Source organism: Panthera tigris, chromosome B1, assembly GCF_018350195.1.
Source record: "Panthera tigris isolate Pti1 chromosome B1, P.tigris_Pti1_mat1.1, whole genome shotgun sequence".
In the NCBI taxonomy this organism is placed as follows: Eukaryota; Metazoa; Chordata; class Mammalia; order Carnivora; family Felidae; genus Panthera; species Panthera tigris.
Window position 1 is genome coordinate 158,209,253 of NC_056663.1, and position 24,401 is coordinate 158,233,653.

At 40.8% G+C, this 24,401-nt stretch overlaps 1 long non-coding RNA gene across 1 annotated transcript; it reads right to left on the reverse strand.

Moving 5' to 3' along the window:
• Positions 1-1,704: 1,704 nt before the first annotated feature.
• LOC122237737 lies at positions 1,705-23,169 on the reverse strand. The gene is made up of 3 exons (XR_006216359.1): positions 23,078-23,169; positions 22,400-22,477; positions 1,705-1,866 (listed from the first exon to the last, which is right to left on the reverse strand). It is a non-coding gene; the product is annotated as an uncharacterized LOC122237737 (long non-coding RNA).
• Between the last annotated feature and the right edge of the window lie 1,232 nt (positions 23,170-24,401).

The following is a 24,401-nucleotide window of genomic DNA, read 5'->3' on the forward strand; positions in this document are numbered from 1 at the left end:
CTCATCATCAGGGAAATACAAATCACAACCACAATGAGATACCACCTTACACCTGTCAGAATGGCTAACATTAACAATTCAGGCAACAACAGATGGCAAGGATGCAGAGAAAGAGGATCTCTTTTGCATTGTTGGTGGGAATGCAAGCTGGTGCAGCCACTCTGGAAAACAGTATGGAGGTTCCTCAAAAAACTAAAAATAGAACTACCCTATGACCCAGCAATTGCACTACCAGGCATTTATCGAAGGGATACAGGTGTGCTGTTTCAAAGGGACACATGCACCCCCATGTTTATAGCAGCACTATCAACAATAGCCAAAGTATGGAAAGAGCCCAAATGTCCATCGATGGATGAATGGATAAAGAAAATGTGGTGTATACACACACACACACACACACACACACACACACACACACACACACACACACACAACGGAGTATTACTCGGCAATCAAAAAGAATGAAATCTTGCCATTTGCAGCTACATGGATGGAACTGGAGGGTATTATGCTAAGTGAAATTAGTCAGTCAGACAAAAATCATATGACTTCACTCATATGAGGACTTTAAGAGACCAAACAGATGAACATAAGGGAAGGGAAACAAAAATAATATGAAAACAGGGAGGGAGACAAAACAGAAGAGACTCATAAATACGGAAAACAAACTGAGGGTTGCTGGAGGGGTTGTGGGAGGGGGTATGGGCTAAATGAGTAAGGGGCATTAACAAATCTACTCCTGAAATCATTGTTTCACTATATGCTAACTAATTTGGATGTAAATTTTAAAAAATAAAAAATAAAATTAAAAAAAATAAAGAGTTGTCTTTTATTCTCTGTATTGCTTCTGGTATCTCCCACACGATAGGGCCTCAAATAAACATTTATTAAAAGAATGAATGAATATATAGATGATAGATAGGTAGATAGTCTGGCATGCATTAATGAACAGATTCACCTGGCAAGTTTCATCATTACAGGTTATTCTTTGCACAAGCATTCCTTGCTGGAATAACAATGCATATTTTACCTGCTTGTCCAAGAAGGAGTAGGGATTAACTAGATAAATAAGTGACCTTCAAATAAGTTCTCTGTACATATTAGTAGTATTTGCTAAGAGTAGCTAATACTGAAAAATGGCAAGTAGCAATTAGCTAGGTTCCAAGGGCATCTCTATTTATATATTAATATCCTTGCTTCAGACTTCAGGTTGATTATAAAAATAAAAAATAAGACTTTAAGACTGCTGAAAAGGTAAATAAATCAAGACAGAGCACAAACATGTGTCAAAAAAGGCAAGGAGAAATAGTGCACAGAAATACAGGCCACAAGAGCCTGCATTATGAGGGTGGTGTTCCACAGTTTTGAAATGCCCTGTATGGTACACCTTCTTTCTCCTTTCTCCTCTTTCATCATCCTTTGTCTTGTCTCTCCCTCCATTTTCTGACTTTTCTCCCTCTTCTTACTTCATCTTCATCTACCCATTAGTTCCTTCTGTCTCAAAATCCCTCCTACATAAAAATCTATTATTTCTATTTGGCTTCTACTCAGCCTAATCTTATCTTTGCCATTAGCACGAGGGACAAAAAGCCATTATCTTTTCAGGTCAACAGAAGGCAGTAAGGATATCAACTAACCTAAATTGAACATCTACTGCATGGCCAATCTGAATCAGTTATGTTCTTACCTGTTATGCTTACTGCCTCCCAATAAGAGAACTAGGAATGCCAGAGCCTTCTATTTGGAATACTCTCTTAATTAAATATCCTCCAATCTCCTTACTTCTGGGACCACTTTGCATGAGAAAAGGTAGGAGACATTCTGTTGTTCCCAGAAAAAGTCCATTCTGTCAAGTAGACAGGAATCCTGCAAAAATAATTTGAGACACTGAGCAGTATTTGAAGCAAGAGGCACAGCTCTTCATAATTATCAAGGTTTTAAAAATTACCTTGAGTCTCAGGAAAGAGAGTCAGATCATCAATGGTGACAATTTTGTACTAGAGCTTTCACTCTAAAAGTATTCCTGAAGGGGCGCCTGGGTGGCGCAGTCGGTTAAGCGTCCGACTTCAGCCAGGTCACGATCTCGCGGTCCGTGAGTTCGAGCCCCGCGTCAGGCTCTGGGCTGATGGCTCGGAGCCTGGAGCCTGTTTCCGATTCTGTGTCTCCCTCTCTCTCTGCCCCTCCCCCGTTCATGCTCTGTCTCTCTCTGTCCCAAAAATAAAAATAAAAAACGTTGAAAAAAAATTTTTTTAAAAAATAAAAATAAAAAAAAATAAAAGTATTCCTGAAAATGTACTTGTTTATGAACAGGGGAGCTGTGGTGGGGATTCCAGCTGCTCACAAAAGTCCTTTGTCTCTTCCACCTGGGTACAACTGTACTACACTTCCCAGCTTCCACTGGAAACATTACTTTTGAGTGACTGAGCTCAACTAAATGTGGGAAGAGTTGACAGATATCATTTTCAGGCCCAAGTCTTAAAAGCTTCCTTCATGCACTGGCATTCATCTCTTTCTAGATGGCTGTGATGTTGATCCCTACATTGACATTGAAAGCCACATAGTGAAAATGGCAGAGACACAGAAGTCCTGGTCCCTCGATGATGACCACTGACCAGAGACACTGCCTTGGACTATTTATTACGTGAGCAAGATATAAACTTCTATTGTATATGACATTTATGTGGCCCAGAGTATCTTTTGAAGGTCTATTTGTTACAGCAACTGGTCTATCCTAACTAATACAGGAGGAAATTGTTTGATGAGGCACCTAGATACAGATAGGGAGTTTTGATCATAGCAACTGAATAAGTTTTCACCAAAACAGTGGCTCTTAATTGTTTACAGATCACTTACTCTCTTTGTAAAATCTGGTAGAAATTAAAAACACTCTTCTCTGAAAAATTCACATGAACCCAGACACACACACATACACACACATACAACTGGATTGAAAGTGATTAAAATATCTTTTTTTCAAGTTTACCTGTTTATTTTTGAAAGAGAGAGAGAGAGTAAGTGAGCAGGAGCAGGGGAGGGGCAGAGAGAGGGAGAAAGAGAATCCCAAGCAGGCTCTGCACTATCAGCACAGAGCCCGACAAGGGGCTAGAACACACAAACCGTGAGAATGTGACCTGAGCCAAAATCTCGAGTCGGACGCTTAACTGACTGCACCACCCAAAGGCCCCGATTAAGAGACCTTTGTCAATCATTTACTATATGTGGCTGACTAGTTGACACATGCCAGGGTTGCAACAGAGAACTAGGCTACCAGTCCTTGCCCTTGTAGAGCTCACAGTCTACTGGATCTAGGCGAGGAGTTATTTTTGCCTGCAATCTGTCCAAGACACTTGATCTCTTTAAGAACCCCAAGAACTACAAATCCCCCATCAAACCCTATTGTCTTGCAAAATCACCACCAGCATCTCCCTTCTCCCACAGATCTCCTCTCTCCCTACCTTCAACACTGGCACACCCCTCCCACTACGACCAGTGCCCTCACTTTCCACACACCCATCCCTGGCTTCTCCTGATTACTGCTCCAGGAAACTGAAGAAGGTACTCGTGAGCCTGGGCCTCTGTTGCCCTCTGGTGGTCAAACACAGCACTGGCCTGAAAAGCATGCCATCCTGGAAGCCTCTGGGTCTCCCCATACCGGTGTCGCATTAACCCTTCAGGGTCCTGTGCTGCCCCAAAAGAAGAGTGAAAAGACAATATAATATGATCAGTGTTGCAGAGTATGGACAGATCGGGAAACACTGTGATATACTCCTGCTCTTCAAAGTTCTGCATCGTTTTCTCTTACCCTTTCCTACATATCTTCTTCCCTCGTAGTCCTTCTCTTATCTTTAATTACTTCCATTTTAGCATACCCCTGTCTGTGTCTTAGGCCTATCTCTAAGGTTTCTATCAGCACAGAGACACAAATTCAGCAGAGGAGCCACTGCCTAAGGTGTGTGACTTCAAGGGCCCTGGGAAACAACACACCCAGTTCTGCATTCCTCCGACCCCAGAAACTTCTGCCAAACTGTCTCTGAAGACGGACATTGCTTTAATTTATTCAATAAAGACACACTGATTATCCACTATGTCACAGGCACAGTACCAGGCACTGGGGATAGAGCAATGGACAAACTTAAAAATATGAAACACATTTTCATTCCATAATTAGGGCTCCCTTTAAATGCGAATAGTGCTATAAAGTAACACAAAGACTTACATAAACACTGAATTATTCATGCATGTCATCAAATTTCTCTGTGAAAGTCATGCATTAGTAGGCAAACGGAGGAACTGTTTAAGGAACAGTAGACCCTTTCTGGTACTCCTGTGATCAAATCATAAAAGTTATTGTGACAACATAATTTTGTAGAAAGAACACATAATCTGAGGTGAGATAGACATGTATTTAAATTTGGCTCCATTACCTGTAAGCTGTGTGTTCATCAGCCAGATAATTAGGCTCTCTGAATCTCTGATTTTTAGCTGAAGAAACAGAGAAAGTGATCTCAATTTATCATGATTATGGTGCGAGATCACATGTGTGAGCCCACAGCAAGATGTGGCCAGAATGGGTCCCATAAACATTAGCTTTCCTGCCATTCCCAAACTAGCCTGGTTTATAGACAGAGACCAGTGAGCTAGGGTGACTCTAATGACGCTGGCACATAATGGCCAAAATTGCTTTAATAAGGGATCGAGATCTGATTTCACAGTTAGGGTCATTTCCATAATTAGCAAAATCATTACCCCCAGTTTGCAATCTGACCAAACCTACTACTTTTGTGGGTACGAACTACCTTGGCAATTTATGACATCAAACCCAGAAGGTGAGGCTCTCTCAAAGCCCTGGAACCTGTTCAGGGTATTGGTCTTTTCTTATATGAGCTAGAACAAAGGCCTGACAGAGGGAGCATGTGAGGGAAAGGTTGTCAGACCTCAGGGAATCCAGGAAGGGAAAGAAGAAAAACACCGACCTAGTGTCTTCCCCTGCCCCCACCTTTGATGTCATTTTGTGTCATTCTATTCACTGCCTCTAGGGAATCAATTAAAACAGTGCTAATTTATGGGCCTTAATGAACAAGGTATTATACAAGCTGTTTGTAAGCGTGGCAGGCTTCCTGAATGGAGAACACTCAAAAGCACAATTGCCTGAGGTGACATTCTCTTGCAGCCCTCCCTTCCAGATTCCAAAACGGCACAGGAGTGAACACATAAATACATCTGTGTGTGTGGGTATGTGTGTGTGCACGTATGTGTGTAGGATGCATATTGCATATTGTCTACACCTCCTCCTGCCCCCTCTTTTCTCTAAGAATGGCAGGGCAGAATATTTGCTGAAAAATATGAAGATGGTCTTTGTAACCCACACAGTGCTTTGCATTACGTAATCACTACTTGGACAAACTGACGGACCTATTACCTAATCATCCATTCACAGAGTGGACATTTTTGAAGTCCCTAATATTAGCCAGATACCATCCCAGGCTCTGGGAACGTCCAGGTGAATAAAATACAGTCATCTGCTGTAGAGTTCCCAGGCTAGCTGCAGAGACAGACACCTAAATAACTACAGTGTCTTACTGTCCCACAGAGGACTGACACTTACTTCGGGGAGTAGAGCACGGAGTGTAATAAAGTCAGGATGAGCTTCACTGGATCAGTGGGGGGAAAAATTCCCCTCCCTCTGCTTCTGTGCTCATCGGCCTGTGGTTTCTTAGAGCCCGGCTCTTCGGTCCAGCACCGTGTGGCTCTATAAGCCGTGAGCTCTCCTTTACTGAATCCCATTTCCTGCCTGGAGGACTCCTGGCAGGATTTGCCTATGAGCCCTTTCTGTTAGACTCCTCTGGCCTGAAACGAGGGTGTGTTGTCCCCAGCTCATGTACCTGATGCCAGCAGACCTGGTCACAGCCAAGGCCCACTCACCTAGGATCCAAGAATACCAAACAGCTGGCTGTCCGAGGTACTTGGTTGAATTTGAAGCTGAACATTGAAAAAGTAGACTAAATCACTATCTGCTGCCTACACAGAAAAAAGAAACAGGCCCTACTGAGCAGAACATTTCATGCCACACTGTACAGAGTAATTGTTTTACTTCCAGAGGCAGGGTGGCACATGGTGAGGAGTCCAGGCTCTGTAGCCAGACTGCAGGGGTCAAGTCCTCATTCTGCTACTTGCATATTACATGTACCAGGAAAAAGTACTTAGCCACTCTGTGCCTCAATTTGCTCACATATGAAGTGGGGATAATAACAGAACCTCCCTTACATGCTTGCTGTGAATTGCAGAAATGTAAGGCCATCAGAGCAGCAACAGGGCCAGAAGCAGCCCACATGAGTATTTCTCATCACCATCCCAGATGGCCCTGTCTGCTCTTCCTTTTGGCATTTTTCCTCTTCTGGCTCCTCCTGTCTTCCCTCTGCCTCAATTTCACCGCCATGTTCAAATCCATGTCTTCTTTTCCTTCCTGGTGGCATATGTGAGCTACGATAGGATAATAAGGTACACATTCTTCAAAACGTCAAGATTCTGACTGGGGGACAGACTTCTACTTACAAGAATGACCTAATGAGACCTGAGTACAGCAGAAAAGTTCCATGGAGATATTTTCCGGGTTGTGTTGATAAATGAGCAGTAGATAACACTTTGGAAATTAAAGTTTTGCCTATCCGGTCCACATATGGGTCTGAAGTCACTCTCCTTACTGCTAATAGTTTACAGCAAGGTGTAGTTTGCTATGTTCCAGGACAGCTTCCTTGACAGAGATGATAATTCCTCTATACCAGGATTTACAGTCCTATATATACTAAATTCTGGGCCACACCCCATTTACGAGAACCCTGAAGAACGTCTGCATCCCCCTCCTTGAGTGTGGCCTTGGGGTGTGAAGATGGGCTTTCTGGTACTGCTGATTTATCTGTCCCCCCTCCAGACCACAAGGTGCTAGCTGTAAGACTGGTTCTTAGGAATCTCCGCATTTCCAGAACTGAGCCTAGTGCAAGTATGGAGTTGACACATAGCCTTTGTTTACCTAATTAATATAAAGGTAAGGGGGCACTTGGGTGGCTCAGTCAATTAAGCGTCCAACTTCGGCTCAGGTCATATCTCGCAGTTCATGAGTTTAAGCCCCACATCAGGCTCTGTGCTGATAGCTCGAAGCCTGGAGCCTGCTTTGGATTCTGTGTCTCCCTCTCTCTCTGCGCCCCACCCCCATCCCTCTCTCTCCCTCCCTCTTTCTCTCTCTCTCAAATAAATAAACATTTAAAAATTTTTTAAAAAAATAAAGGTAAGAACGTTGCTCTTTGAAGCACTCTAGAGGCCCACAGGAACAGCTGAGGATGGATATATTTGTTTCCGAAGATGAACCAATGGCACGATGTGCACTGTGATCGACAGCACAGGCTGACCCTGTCCTGGAAAGCTGAGATGGTCCTGCTGGAAAAGGCCACCAACAACACTGATGCAGCAGTTAAGCCATTGTTCCTCCCAAGACAGACCATCTTGGAGAAACTGAGGCAGCACAACATTCTCATACTTACTTAAAGGTAAACTTTCTTCTCTGCTCATATTAACTGAGCTCACTGCTGTCTCTGGAAATAACAGAGCATGGTGCTAAGAGACAGGGAGGGGAACCAGACCACTTGAGCTGGAAGCTCAGTCAGGTTCTGCCTATCACTAGGTATACAACCTTAACCTTGCCAGGTACCTAATCTCACTGTGTCTCCATTTCCTGATGTGAAAATGAGGTTCGTAACAAGACCTGCTTCTAAGGAGTATTGGGAGATGGGGAGTCAGCGAGGTAATATGTGTACAGTACATAGGGCACGCTTGGCACTTGGGATGTGCTAGGTAAGCGTTTGGTAACAGTACCATCCAGGTGTAATGTTGGATGGGACAAAAAGCCAGCTGTGAATACCAGGCCAGCTGATAAAGAAAGTTTCTCATGTCTCCGGCCGTCGTGGGCAAGGTCTGGCCAAAGGCAGTACTGATTATAAAGAAAAGCAAGTTTCCGTGTCTCTGAGAGCCAAGTAGAATGGACAACTTGTCAGTTTCTGCCTTGATAAAAAGCAGGGCTGTAACAGGCCATAAAATTGCTCTAACCCTCCTTGCCTAAGCTGTCACGTGCCACCAGATCAATGCTTCCCTGGCGCCTGCCAGTGATGGTCATTTGGGAGTTTTCAGCAGCACCTCAGCTGCTCTCTCTCCCTGCTGTGTGGGTGCCAAGAACAGCTCAAGGAACTGATAAAAAGACAAAGTGCTGGGGGCACACGACCAAGGCTGAAAAGAAGGCAGGGAACGGTGAGGTGGCAGGAGGGGAACAAAAGACGCAGAGAGAGATGGAAGAAAGGAAAGCCAATCTGGCCAGGAGAGTGCCAATCTTGTTTTAATATCACTCTGACCCAGGAAAGAGAAATGGCAGTGGAAAGCTTGTTAATAGCAATAGGACACAAAGCCAATCCTTTCCTTTCTCCACTTTCCACGAGACCCAGGTGACACTGAAACCTGATTTGTGTTCTCTATGCTCCCTGGTACTTGGCCTACAGGTCTCTGCACTTTCTCTCCAGCCATTTAAAGCATAATAACTGCCCTTGCCTTCCCGCAGCATGTGTTGGAGACAAAGAACACAGGAATATGTCATTTCCTATAAAGGCCAGAAAGGGTGTTGTGACCAGTGAAGTGCTAAAATGACATTTGCACTTAGGTGACAAACAAGCCCATTCCATTCCAGGTAAAGGCTAGTAAAACACGGGAAAGTAAAGGCTGCCCTCTGCAGGGCACTCTGGGAACAACATCACTGCTGCTTCAGAAGGCAGCAAGGCATGCTCCATCAGGTTGATGAAGGATCAGCTTTGGAAAGTCACATCTGTTTGCTTGGCCTTGCCCAATATTCTTCCAGGTGCCAGTATGCTAGGAAATAAGGAGATAGTCAGGAGAAAGCATCCTTGTTTACTGTGGCCAACTCACCTACCTTCTCGCATAAACAAAGGCTTTTTAAAAATATGATTTCAAACAAATTGAATTTGAGAGACAAGTTTTTTAACACTAAACTAATCTTAAAAATAAATGCATTAGATTAATACACAAGCTGTAGCTGCCTTACTGGACTAGAGAGACAAGCAGCTGTTCTCCATGGTGCTAGAGAAGAAAAATGTAAAGTCAACAGGCATGAAGACACTCCCAGCTCCACATAAGATTAGCTGCCTGAAATTGGGCAGGGCACTTTCCCACTCTTGGACTCAGTTTCTTCATCCGTAAAATGAGGTGCCCGAGCTAAAGGATGCCTGAGATTCCTTCCAGCTGAAACATGTTATGATCCATGACCTTTATTTTGTACTCTCAGCCAGCAGCGTAAGTGCTCCAAAAGAAATAAATGGAGCAAGGGAGAAAATAAAATCAAATAAGAATGTCATGCCAGCCCATCCATTTTCTATAACCCCTGGGTTCACCCCTCTGGTGGGTCCTTGGAGTTAGGGCAAAAGGGCCTGGAGTCCTGACTCACGCATCTGTGCACTGTTTTTAATTGCTGGAATAATTTTTTTAATCATTTACCAACATACTGAAGTCATGGTACCCTGTTTTATTTTCTTTATTTACAAATCCCAGAAATGCAATTGTTAGCAGGTGAATATTTAAGGGAAGTTTTAACTTTAAAAAAACGCTCAACTAAAAGAATTTGGAATCTGTGTTCACACACACACACACACACACTCCACCTGAAATTCAGTATAAAAGCAATCAACAGTTAAATGTAGAACAAAGAACCTCTACAATGGGCTGCAGTGACAAGCCAGCTTTGGGACATTTCTAATTGCTGAGGAGGAAAATCCATAACCACAAAGCCACTCTCAGTGGATAAGCTCCTGAGATACTGAAGTGTGATTTAGAAGCTGTCAGTGTAGAGTCTATTTCCTTGCCTAAACACCATGCAATACCTTTCTCTCCCTCACACACTCCCTTATTATGTGTAAAGTGTATGTTAAAAAAAAAAAAAAAGCAAAGTTCTCTTACTTTAACCAGCCATAATATGGTTCCATCAACTCCAAAGCTTTTTCTTGGCTTTTGCTCTGTGAATGGTTGCAGGGAAAAACCACAGCTCCAGACTAGCTTGGGGCAACAGCCATCTTGCTGGGCAACCAAACCGGGGACAAATGATTGTTAGGAGTGAGTTTTGCCAGTAACTTAAAACCAGCACGCTCCTGCAAGCAAGAAAGCCTCCCAAGCAGCACGTCCTCGGGTCCAGCCCTGCTCCAGTCTCCTTTGCTTCCCTGCTCACCTCTGCTGCAGGAAGGACAGGCAGACAGTCTAGCATAACTCCACAACTCCAGGGGCTGCATTCACAGAGAATACACCGTAGATGGCATTCCTGGATGCTGTGCCACTCAGAGTTACTGAGTGAAGCCCCTCACAACTGTTAGTCATGTGTCTTTGCCAATTCTTCCCTTTATCCCCCTTCCATGGAGACATGAAGAGATCTTTTCAATGAGAGAAAATAAAGCCTCAAAGTATATTAGTCGGAAACACCGGGGGTTAGAGTCACTGCTCTAGTGACATCAGTTCTGTGCCTAATCAAATAACTGGGGTACATTGGAAGAGCCATATCTTCTCACTGAGTACCTTATACTCAACCCCCAAAACTGAAATCCAATCCAAAATCTCCGTGGTGAAATACAAATCAAAAAAACCACATTGAGATACCACCTCACACCAGTCAGAGTAGCTAAAATTAACAACTCAGGAAACAGATGTTGGCAAGGATATGGAGAAAGAGGAACTCTCTTGCATTTTTGGTGGGAATGCAAACTGGTGCAGCTACTCTGGAAAACAGTGTGGAGGTTCCTCAAAAAGTTAAAGATAGAATTACCCTACAGCTCAGCTATAACATTACTAGGAATTTATCCAAAGGAATGCTGATTCCTTGGGGTACATGTATTCCAATGTTTAGAGCAGCACTATCAAAAATAGCCAAATTATGGAAAGAGCCCAAATGTCCATCAACTGATGAATGGATAAAGAAGATATGGGGTGTGTGTGTGTGTGTGTGTGTGTGTGTGTGTGTGTGATGGAATACTACTCAGCGATGAAAAAGAATGAAATCTTGTCATTTGCAACACCATAGATGGAACTTGAGGGTATTATGCTAAGTGAAATAAGTCAGAGAAAGATATCATGTGTTTTCATTCATATGTGGAAGTTGAGAACTTAACAGAAGACCAAGGGAAAGAAAGAAAATAGTCACAAACAGAAAGGGAGGCAAACCATAAAAGACTTGTTTAAATACAGAGAACAAACTGAAGGTGGAAGGGGGAGGGGAAAAACAGGTGATGGGCATTGAGGAGGGCACTTGCTGAGATGAGCACTGGGTAATTTGTACGTAAGTGATGAATCATGGGCATCTACTCCCGAAGTCAAGAGCACACTGTATATACTGTATGTTAGCTAACTTGACAATAAATTATATATATATATATTTATAATATATATATACATATATACATATACATATATATATGTATATATATGTGTGTGCATGTGTATATGTATATGTATATATATAAATATCCCTGGCTGCACTGAAAATTTCACAATATAAGAAAAAGTTCCTTATGTGGTATGACAGAAAGCTATTAGAGCCAAAACCAACAGTCTTTCTGTAAGAAAAAATAGAGAAAGAAAGAAAACAAAAGGGTAAGGAGAAGGGGGGATATAAGGGAGGGTTTATAAAGAGGTAAGGAGGGAGAAGAGGAAAATGGAGGGAGAGAGAAAGAGAAGCTGGTGAGTGTAGGGAAAAGGTTGTCCAGAAGAGTTCATGTTTGGAGGTACAGCAGTGTAACAGACTGAGGAGGGCAGACCAGCACACAACAGAGATGGGAAGAGATAACACGTGTACCTTTCAGATCCCAAAAGAGCAAAGAGTAGGTCAGAAAAGACACATTAGGCTCAAGATCATCACCAGCAACACTGAGGTAGCCTGAAAGGAAATGTGTCATGTAGTCGACCTTCAAAAGCAGTTGGTTAAGGCTCTGTTCAAATCTTTGGCTCATTTTTCTTCAGGTGTTTTTTTTTTTATTGAGTTGTGAGAGTTCTTGATATATTCCAGATATAAATCCTTTATTGGACTGCCATCTGCAAATATTTTTTCCCAACCTGTGGTTTGTCTTTTAATTTTTTGTAATATTATTTTTTGAAAAGCAGCAGCTTTTAAGTTTGTAGAGTCCAATTTAGGAATTTTTTTCTTTTATATCCATGCTTTTTATGTCCTATGAATATTTGGTTTAATCTGTCATCACAAAGATGTTTTCCTACGTTTTCCTCCTGCATTTGTATAGTTTTAAGTTTACAGTTAGGTCTATGAATGATTTTATGTTCATTTTTGTATGTGGTGTTAGGTTATGAGTTCATTTGTTTTTGTATAATGATGTCCAATTATCTTAGTACTACTTGTTGAAAAAAACTATCTCTATTGAATCACCTTGGCACCTTTGTAAGAAATCAACTGGCCATATATTTGTGAGCTATTTCTGGACTCTTTTTCTGCTGTTGCATTGATCTATATGTCTATTATTTCACCAATGCCAGAGTCATTTCTCCAAAGAAAAAATAGCGATGGAAAATAAGCAAGTGAAAATATGCTCAACATCATTACTCATTAGGGGAACACAAATTAAATCTACAATATGATACTACTGTACACCTATTAAAACTAATAAAATTTTTTAAAAAATGAAAATACAAAGTGCTGGTAAGAATGTGGAGCAACTGGAACTCTCATACACTGGTGGGGGGAGGGGCAAAGGGTGCCACTACTTTCAAAAAGAGTTTGGAAGTTTCTTTTTTTTGTTTATTTATTTATTTATTTATTTATTGAGAGAGAGAGAGAGAGAGAGAGAGAGAGAGAGAGAGAGAATCCTAAGCTGGCTCTGCACTGTCAGCACTGAGCCCAATGTGGAGCTTGAACTCATGAACTGTGAGACCATGACCTAAGCCAAAACCAAGAGTTGGATGCTCAATAGACTGAGTCACCCAGGTGTCCCTGGAAGTTTCTTATAAAAATAAACACATGCTTACCCATATGACCCAGAAATGCCATTATGAGATCATCAAGAGAAATGGATGCATATGTCCACACAAAAATTGGTGGGGGGATTTTTAGAGCAATTTTCGTCATGACCACCAGATACTAGAAACAACCCAAATGTTCATTAAATGGTAACTGGATAAACAAATTCAAGTACATCCATCCATACATGGAAAAGTACTCAGCCATCAAGAAACAACATGCTCCTTCAATAACATGGATGAACCTGGAAAGCAGATTATGCTCAGCAGAAGAGGCCACACTCAAGAGGCATTAAGGAAAAGGCAAAACTATGAAAAAGCAAAACTATGGTAACAGGAATCAGTGGTTGCCAGGGGGTGATGTGAGCAAGGGGGCTGCTAAAGGGGCACAAGGAAATTTTGAGGGTGATGGCAATACTCTCCATCTTGATTGTAGGAATTACACAACTGTATACATTTGTTAAAACTTATAGAACTATATATCTAAAAAGGGAAGATTTTATTCTATGCAAATTATACCTCAATAAACATGGCTTTAAAAAAAAAAAAAACAAAAAAAAACACTGACTGGCAGATACTCACAAGATTGGCAATTTGATAGTGTGACAGAAGGGAAACCTCTCCAGCTTCAGGTGCCAGCCAATGGATTAATGTTGTTTTATGTTAATTAAATGTATTAATATAACTCTGTAATAAGAGTACCTGTCGTCTAGTTTCGATATTCCCAGGAGTGATGGGATCAAGGGAAATATGCCAATCTAGTAATATTCTATGAAACTAATTACCTCAGGAATTTGTGTAAGACTGAACCAACGCAGTTATTATGCTCAAGTAGCAAATTAAAAATACCAGTCTACCGAGAGAGATTATAATATACCCACAAGAGTTTGTTGCTTTCCTTGAGCCTCAAAGATAAAGTAGGGTTTGGGGTTACTTTGAGATTGTGCCACATTTTTCATTATCCAATATGGGAATTGGAGCTCTTGTTATCAGCCTCATTTCTGAGTCTCCCTGTGTTTCTTTTGATTTTCTGGACAACAGCTGCTGCCCATGGTCGGAGTGGTGACTCATGTGTCCGCTCAACAGAACTGACAACATCCAAGAAATTCAGTCCATCTAACGCAAGGGAGCCCATCAAAACACTCATGTAAGCAGCAGGGACCCAAAGATTCCAATTCTACATGGAAGGTCCCAGAGAGTATCACAAGCTCTGAATCTTTTAATTCTGCTCCAGTCACAGAGACACGGACATCTACCAAATCTAGACAATGTCAGAGCAAGCAGGCTGTGCTGACCTTGTTTTTAAATCTCCCAGGACAAAGGTACTTTTAAATCACAAGGTATCTGAGTCCCTCCACTCCTCAGCTCCAGCTTTCCTCTCTGACATTATCTCTTGACCAGCCTCCTGACCCCTGCCCATTCCTCTGTCTCTACTAGCAACTACCTTGTGGTCTCAGCACACCAGACTATGGCGCTGGCAATAAACCCACTGGGCACTTCTCAGTTTTTGCTCCTTAATCCACACTTCTTCATTTCAAATGCGCTTCCCATAAAATTCTCCAACTATGGAAACAGTCTTTCTTGAAGGCCCAGCAAAGAAGCTATCTCTCTATGAAGCCCTCCCATTGCCCTCAACCAAAACTATTCTCTCTGTTTTCTGTCTCCTTGTGGCCCTCCTCATCCCATACTGCCCCTTCTCACCCTCGATGCCTCTCAAGTGTACTCCACAGAAAGGGCACAAGGCAACCTTTATTGAATTGCACTGGATTTATCCCTATCATAATTCCTTGAATATTTCCAGATAAAAAGATGTCTTAAATCTGGCTTGTCAAAAATTGTGGAAAGTTTCTGTGAGAAAATTTTTACTCTCATATTGAGACTGTGAACAGAGACCTCCAAAATAAAGAGGAAAATAAATTCACTCAATCCAAATATTAAGACTTATTGAGCAATAAAATAATTGCCTTGCTGAATTCAACTGCTTAAAAAAAAAAACCATATTCAGCAACCAAGTTGATCTGTGTATGTAGACATAGACTAATGTTGCAATTAGGAATTCCAGGACACGTTTCCTCAGCTTTAATCCATCACATCATTTTTGAGATTGTTTCTTACTGAGCATTTCTATGTTTCTGGAAAACCAACAGGATATGAAAATGTGAAAAGACTTTTTTTATCAGAGAAAAAGTAGTGCCTTTATTTTGTCTATAATCTTGTCTTCCTCCCAACTTCCACCTGCTGGTTAGAGAAAAATAAATTAACTAAATGTCTAACCTGGTTTAAATTTAGTTTGATCCAATTATTTAAACAGCCGCTTTAGGGAATACCCAGTCTCTCCTGAATAAAATTGCTTCGTCTTTCAAACAGCCTTCCCCTCCTGCTACTTCTCTCCCTGTGGTAGCGATAAGTGGGAGGGGAGGGGGAAGTAAGGTGGCTTAAGTGTCCTGCACCTGCCATGTCAGGCCTATTCGCTATTGACTCAGCATCCTCAGTAACAGGAAATGAGAGACCCTCAAGAATGCCAACTAGATCCTCTACCCTCTTAATTATGGCTATCCCATGTAGGTGTTGGCCTCTCCCAGAGTCTCAAAACAAAAACCCATTATGCTTACTGGGTATCCTATATGCCTTCCTATTCCCAGGCAAAAGAGAGAGAGAGAGAGAGAGAGAGAGAGAGAGAGAGAGAGAGAAGGAATACCCAGCTGACCACCTCTACTTCTTTCTCTTTTCCTCTTTTCTGTCCTACTGCTTCCCTCCTGCTCTCTCTTGGACCTGAAAGCACAATGAAGTGCCAAACCAGACCCCTTCCCAGCCTACCATGCCTTTATTAATTTTGATTCCTCATCCTATCAATATATAAGCCATGTTGTGAACCTGCGAATATCTGGTATATCATGACCCCTGGGAGCCTGCCACCCACAGTTCCAATCTCTGATAAGAAACAGCTCTTCCTTGAAGAAATTATGCCTGCTGTGCTTTAGTTTGCCATTGGTACAGGCTGATGGTAAGCAAATACCTCAGCCATGTCTACTGAATATGAATGAATCATGCCACAACAGAATTGCAATGTCTAGTGACAAGCTGTCAACTGTCCTGAGAGAAGCATCAGAGCTATTTGGACACTTTGTTAAAATGCATTTGAGTCAAATGCACATCTGACCTTTCTTCGTCTGTCTATCACACACCCTACTAGAACTCTCCCGTCTGGGCTTTCTTACCACTACCTGGCTTCATCTTATCACAATCCTTCTTAACCTTCACCTCTACCCTCTACACTATAGCACTTACAGCACCTACAGCACTACCTTTTAAAAATTTCTCTCTTACAATTCTTTTTGTTCCTAAAATGATGATTCTCTTACACTAGTTTGAGACTAGGCCCAACATCGACATAAGTTCCAAACTCAGAAGTTCATCTCAACCTTCCCGTCTCTATTTCTCTAAGTCTCTTCTCAAATCAGCCAAAGACCTCCTCCAGGACCATTTACTCTCTGGGCATGGGGAATGCCCATTTAGACTTTGCAACTGCTTGTGACATTAACTTTGCAACCCAGAAAGGGGACTCTGAGCTGGGTTCAACCTTCTTAGTTCTCAGTGTGAGCCCTTCCATTTAATGCAAGCTTTATTCAAATGCAGTTTTTGAAATGCAGTCCTTTAATCCCAACTTTTAAAATTTTTACCTTGTTTCTTCATCTCTGACACACTCACAGAGACTGTTCTCTAGCCTGAAAGTCAGGAAATCTGGAAACTTCTTCTGCCTCCAGCACAGATAGCCACGTGACCTTGAATAGTGTCTTCTCACCTTTAGGAGTCTCAGTAGATGCATCTGTACATTAAGGCTGGATCACCAACATTCATCTCTACTCTGTGCTTCCATTATTTCAATAAATTTCTGTCTTATTAAAGCATGATTCTTTGCATTCAATTGAAACAAATAGCAATGAGAATTTTCCTTTCTTCTTTGCATACCTGCTGTACCTTTAAATCAGAACAAATTAAAAGCAAAGCTTCCTACAATATAACTTTCTTTCCTCTCCAAATGTTAACTGACTCTTGAACAGGTATGTTTTACTCTGCTCTCCACTCCAACATTTTAAAGAATATTATTTTTCATCACAGTAGCCAGAGTCTTCCAGTATCATTAAAAATAAAGCAATCAAAGTTAAGAGATAAATAAATATGAAAAAAACTATTTTTATTCAATGTTCCATTATTATTAGACAGTGTGTACATCTGTATACCAGTAAGAGCATGCATTTTTTTCTTGCATCTCCTTTTTTTGACTTCCACACCTGTTTCCCAAATTCAATACTAGCCATTCTTACTCTCAGAAATAACCCCAAATCGTGATTTGTTCACTAGTTCACTACCTTCTGAAGCTACCTTCAGTCTTTGGGGAGTTTTGTCATTTTTTGGTTGTTGTCATTATTACTGTCAATTTTCTTCTTTTTATGACACGTATAGTCTGTGGTCATTTAATTCTGGGTGATTGCAGATCCTATTGTCTCTGAATTTTTCAAAAAATAAGAAGATGCCCTTTGCATTGCTTGTCATTATCTTAAAAGAACTATTTACATTGTGAAACAACTATTTTTTCCAAGATAACTAAAGTAGAGAATAATTATAATTTTCTTATATAGATACTGTAAGTTGAATTCTTGCTTATATGTATTTTTAGGGATGGTAGAAAGGTTGATATGGAAATGTTTTACAACATTCACATAAGGAGCTGGTCCACACTCAAACAATTGGCTAATTCAATGAAGTTGCCAAAAAATAGCAATCAATTCAGTGAAAAGAAAATCAATCACAGAGGTTGTTTAGTTGTTTTGTAGACAAAACAGTCAGTGGAGTGATTGAATTTTTCACTTTTCAATGAGTTGTTTTGGCCTTGTGTGGATGCAGCCATTAACTCATTAATCACCCAGAACTCCTGAGTGGCTGGGAGAGGGAAATCATTACTTTCCAAGTATAGATCGCATATTAACAATATGCAAAAGGCCCACCAGGGTGAATGTGCTCAATGACCCCATTTGAGAAAAATGAGTTTCACAAATATTTTATAGCATATGGAGGTAAACTGTACCTGATTTATCATTTTTCTTTCCAAATGTAAAATTCAGTGTCCTTTAGAATAAGTTTACAATGAATTTAATGCATTTGAAATGTATTCATTTAATCTTTAAAATGAATTTTAATTCATAGAGTGGTAAAAAAAAAATTATTATTGTAAAATATTGGGTTTCCCCACATTGATTTTAAGCAATATCAAAATGGAGAAATTTTGCAGACATCACAATTAGCTCCCATCCATGCAAGTATACATATATGCCAGTTTGATAAATATGTATATTTGCCCATATGGTGTTGAATGTTAGCTTCTAATTTACCTCTTAATTTTTAATTAATTTTAAATTACATTCTAAATGAAGCCAACAGGAGTCTAATTTGCATGCTTATTTGCATATCTGTAAACACACTGCTTGCATTGTTTATCTAGTCCTGGTCCCCATGACATACAGAAGTTTTCTCACCCCACGCAGTGAATGGGGGCCCCTGAAACATCAAGGTGCCCTCTAAGCTTAACAGAGATGATTCTGACCCAGAATGGATGATGCTGGCTCTCTTCTCCACAGTAGCCACAGAGGATTCTGAGAAGCCAAGGTCAATGATAGTAGTTAAGACCTCTGCTTTCTCAGAGGGCTAATGGTATATGTGCTACATCTTTAGAAAATAAAACTATATACTGTTTGCACACTTTGGATTTTTAAAATATATGATGCCCAGAATTCCTGAATTATTAATACCAAATCAGAAAAAAAGTCACATCCTATCTATTTCTCTGGGTTGATGGGTTCCTAACCCAACCAGAAGGCAGCACAGAACCAAGGCAGTTTCCTCTGTGACAAGCAATAGATAATGATTTTCTGTTTGAAGAGGCTGTCCACTAGCAGCTTTAATGGCCACTGTGTGGTCTGTTGGTACCTTGCCTTTTGATCTCAAAACACCACACATGCAACTCCAGTCAATCAATATACAAGCAACCTCAAAGGCCCCTGGGAGGCTGACAAACAGTTTGGGATTCAAAGAGATTTGTTGCCATCCTGCACACATACCACACCAACAAACAAGACGGCAGACAGACTTCTCTTTCCTGGAAGTACTATAATTTCTTTCTTTATAAGTGGCTTCATTAAGCTAAGGTATCACAGTTATTATTATTAGTAAAGCAAACACCATACTGCATGCTAATAGGAGCTTAGTGATCATATTTAGGGTCAAACCCACCCAATTCCTAATCCCAGCTTTTTTTAACAGTCCAGCTGTGTGACCTTGAGCAAGTTCCCTAACCTCTCTGATGCTTTATTATCTCCATCTGACAGAGAAAAATACTAGAAGTGATTCTACTTTAGGGTTGTTGTAAAGACTAATCAAGATAGAAATCTCCTGGAACATTTTGCCTTATTTTTCTTTCTTCTCCAGTGGAAACAGACACCAAGCCCCACCCCCACCCCTGGAGAATGTTAAATGGGGCACCCCATGGCAGATAAAGAGAACAAACCAGACCTGTGGAAACTCCACAGTTCTCTTGATCTTTACTAAGACCGCCTGATTTCTTGTTTCTATAAACTTTCATGGCTGCCCTATCAGGAGACAGACTTTCTCTTTTAGCTAAGTGTTTATCAAAATCAATCCAGGCCTCAGTAGACCAAATGTAATATTAAATGTGTCAAGATGATGATCTTTACAGCTGGACTGTCATCATACAATCAATCAATCAGCCACAAGAATAGCAACACTTCCCCTGCAAAGGGCAGAAAAATATTCTTCCTTCTGAAATAGCCAGGAATCATTTACGTCAAACATTGACCAGGGCTCAAGTCATCGTATACTTGGTCATTCTGTACAGTGAACCAGATATGCACAGGGGGACCTGCTCACCCCCCCTTGGAGGGAGAATAACTCGATGCTCATTGGATCTACCCCACGACCAAATATTTCAATCAACCAGTAGGACTACATGCAATTAGATGTAAAAATGTAAATATTTAAAAGAAATCACAGCAAAGATAAAAGAAAGAAGTTACATGAGATCAGATGGATAATCAGCTCACTGAAATGCACATCATGAGATCATACAGTTACCAAAATTGGAACCTCAATCCAATTCTAACCTTCTAAATATTCTAAACAAAAAGATTACTTAATCTGTAAAAGAGATACACTCTGCATAAAATAAAGCAATACCTGTTGCCCAGAAAAGTAATGTTTTTAGGTACTAAAGTCTTGGAGACAAGTTTCCCATGGTCTACATGGAATCTATGAATTTGAAACTATTTACCTACAAATTTACACCCTATCTCTATACCTTTTAAATGAATAAAAGACTCAAAATTAATCTCTCCTCCCTCTCTGCTACTGTACATTTTTTGCTCTCTATAATGGCATTTCCACAGATGGCCTTGTTTCCGAGAAAGAATCATACCCTGAGTATTTGAGGGCTGCTCCTGTCCAGGCTGTACACTGCATTTACATGGACTATGGTGAGTGGTGCCCCTGGGGCTATACAATGCAGCTTGCCTACAGAAAGCACTCAGTCAACGTTTTCTTTGTTATCTCAACATGGTAGATACAGAAAGGAAGTAAATGTAATGGTTAAGCACATGGTTACTGCCCAGATGTGAATTCTGACTCTTCTACTTGCTCACCTGGGCAAGTTACCTAACCTCTTTACATCTCTGTTCCTCACCCATGCTATAGAGATAGTTAAATTATATACCTAATAGGATTAAATACACTTATACATATAAAGAACTTAGAACAGCCCCAGCACAAATACTCTGCACTGGTATTAATAGACATTATCCCAAATGCAGAAAATATCCAAGCAGACTTCTATTTTAATGGTCTTAACGGGATATTCATACTGTTACACTGTTCCTAAAAAGCAACTTTTGGATAAGAATACTGCCATGACACAATGCTAATGGCAGTCTGTATTTCTAAAAGAATACAATAAGAGTAGGGAAGGAGATTAACCATGTTGATCACCTACTATATGTCAGGCATGGAGAGGATACTTCATGCATTCAATCTCACTTATTCCTCACAACTGTCCTATAAGAGGGGTATTCTCCATGCCCTAGAACAGTCTGTGAGTGCAAACTGTATCACATCCTCAGTAATCATCAGTCGGCCATCAGTTAATACAGAATACAGCCCCTACAAAACCCCTCTATATACCTCTCTCCATTTACAAGGATGTCACACATGGCTAGTGCACAAAACCCATTGGTTAGACACTTCTTGGCATCTGCCACATATCACTGCCCCTTCTGCTTGGCATAGATCACTAAGGAATGGTTGCCTATTCTGCTGACTGCTTCTACATCTACCCAGCACTGCCTCTTTGCTGGGCAGTGTCCTTTCTGCTATGTGCCAATACACACACCAGGCACCACCACCACCGGCAGGCTTCCTTGGCATCTCCCTCTGCACACCAGTTACCCACCAAACTGGCAGTGCTGCCCCCTCTGTGTTGTTGTACTGTTGAAGCTCTAGGAGAAGGCTGGAGGAATATCTCCCTTCATTTGGAGTTATTGTACTCCCTCAGAAAAATAGCAAAACAGGAATGTGTGTGCCTTGATGACTCTCATTCCCCAAGAAAACACCTTTTTGGATTTTCTACATTCAGCCTCCTCTGTTTCCACAACCCAGGTAAGTGGGGACTAAGCCAGGGACGCACCTGAAATTGTAGGCTACGTCCCTCTGGATCCTGGGGTTCTACCACTGGTCTAGCCTACCAGGTATTTTACAGTTTGAAAAACGTTTGAGGGCATCACAGTTGCTTTATTACTTAAAAAAAAGATTTCTCCCTATTATATCTGTGTCTATAGTCAGGATAGAGAATATACAAATAAATGCTATATTTACCTAAGTGTTGCTGTATTCCATATTGTAAAAAATAATATCATCCTCAGGGCCAGGATAATACAAAGATTGTGTAATAAAGACAAAGCTGGGAATAATAAAGTATTGACTCTGAAAACAAATAGACCTGGGTTCTATTATAGCTCTGTGTGCCTTTGGATACATCACTTCACCTCACTTTCAACATCTATAAAACTAAAATAATAATATTAAACTTGTATAAAATCTGAGATATACAGTTAATGTGCATGAAATGCCTGACATATGGTAGTTGCTCAATAAATGGCTGTTTTTCTTCCTGTTATCACTGTGTAATTTTCTTTGGATATGGGCTTTAAGAGCTCTAGGTTGTGAAAAGTGACAGGCAGCTAAATAACAATATTTGCTCCACAATTATTTGTTGAAGGTATCCTACCTGTAACCCCTGTGGTAGTTCAATGGAGTATACAGTGGAGAACAAGATCAACAAGGTTCCTTTCACAGAGCCTTCATTCTAGGTGGGAAGATATAAAATAAGTAAACTAAGGAGTAAGTGATAGTATTACAAACTGTTATTAATACTCTAAAGTAAATGAATAAAAGAGGCTAGGAATACAGAATGGGACATCTGTAAAAAGTGTTAAGCACAGGAGTGAAATTACCTAATTGATATTTCTACCAGATCATTGTGACAGTTTGGGACAACTAGATTGGAAGGTTACAAATGTGAGAATAAGCAAATAAAATCACTGTGTTCTACTACAAGAGGGCAACATATGGCAACCTTGATTGACTTCAAAATAGTCTTCAAAATGATAAATTAATTTCTATGTGTAAGAGGTGTGCAGATTCTTAGGGTGAAAAAAAATGTTCTTTATCATGGGTACTGGTAAGTTAATGAAACAGTTCCCATCTCCAGCCGGAACCATGGGGTAATATAACAAAAGACTCCAAAGTCGCAGATGAAAGAAGGTTGTGCCAAATTTGAAATAAAGAGATTTAGAAAGCTACCAGCAGGCTCAGGGCACAGGTTTCAGATGGCGCAGGAGGGGAAGATAGTGAGCAATGCCAGCTAGGTCTTTCTGTAAGGAAGGAGCCAAGAACCAGCTCTTACCAGAAAGCTGAGCTTGGCCATTCATTTTCCATTAGTACCATGTAAGTCTCTCCATCTCAGGGACAATTTGACAGAATCTGAGAAGGCTCTCATTGTCTGTGAGCTGGGCTTTTGTGAGAGAGATGTGGCAGAGAAAACTATGTTAGATCCGGGAATGTGTATCCAACCACACGCACGTATATATGTGATACACACATACAATCAACTTAACTCAGTTCAATTTTGATCCCCTCCCTTATTACAGTATAATAATTCAATATATGCATATATTGTGAAATGATCACCACAAAAAGTTTAGTTAACACCCACCACCTCACATACCCACAAATTTCTTTTTCTTGTGATGAGACCCTTTAGGATCTACTCTCTTAGCAATTTTCAGACAAGCTCATTAGTTCTATAAATGATTTTTCTAAAATGCAAATTTCATACAAAAATAATATCATAGCCCATGAGAAAAGTTAACAGATGAGAGAGCCCCATCTCTCAATTTCTGGGATTATCAGTACTTAGAAAAAAAATTACATGTGTCTTTTCGACAGGATATTTCTGCATAATAATTTGTTAAGAGACTGGATTCTTTCAACAGATTAGGTTCAGTAAATGAGAAGGGACGTATGGGGCTGAATCTCAGAAGAGTGAAGCTTTGATAAGGGAATAGTAAGGAGAACGGGAAGGTGGGTAAGAATGACACATGAGCAATGATGTCCAGGCAGCACAGGCCCAGCTGGTGCCTAAAGGTCACAGACAAAAGGCAGAGACAGAGAAAGAAGGGACAGGGGATGCTGAAGACAAAGTTCACCTCTGTAATATTTTGTTCAGAAGCAGTCTATCTCTAGTGGATAAACAAGGTCTTGTTTTCTGTGGTGTCCATTTGTTTATTGTCTGTTTTCAGTAAGACAGTCCATCTAGAGAGAAGACAGACTCTATCTATTTTCTCACTCTACTGCCTTCCTCCTTCAGATGTAAGGAGCAATGAATAAAATATGTCCTTGAGAGGTCAAATCTAGACTGGAAAAAAAATACTGGAGAAAAAATTAAAAACTAAAGTAGTTTTAGCTTTTATGTAGTTCCTGTGAAATCACAAGCAAGAACTAGCGGCAGGTACTTGACAGAACATGAAGTCTTGTGCTCTGTGTTCTCTGCAGGAAGAGATGAGGTGATTCTTTGGACACTGATCAAAATTCCCTGCCTCCCTCAGGGTAGCTGAACATTGGAATGGCAGGAGCACTGCGCCATCTTGTGGGAAGACACAGGGCATCAGCACTCATTTGCAGACACTTTTTACTTTACACACACACACACACACACACACACACATACA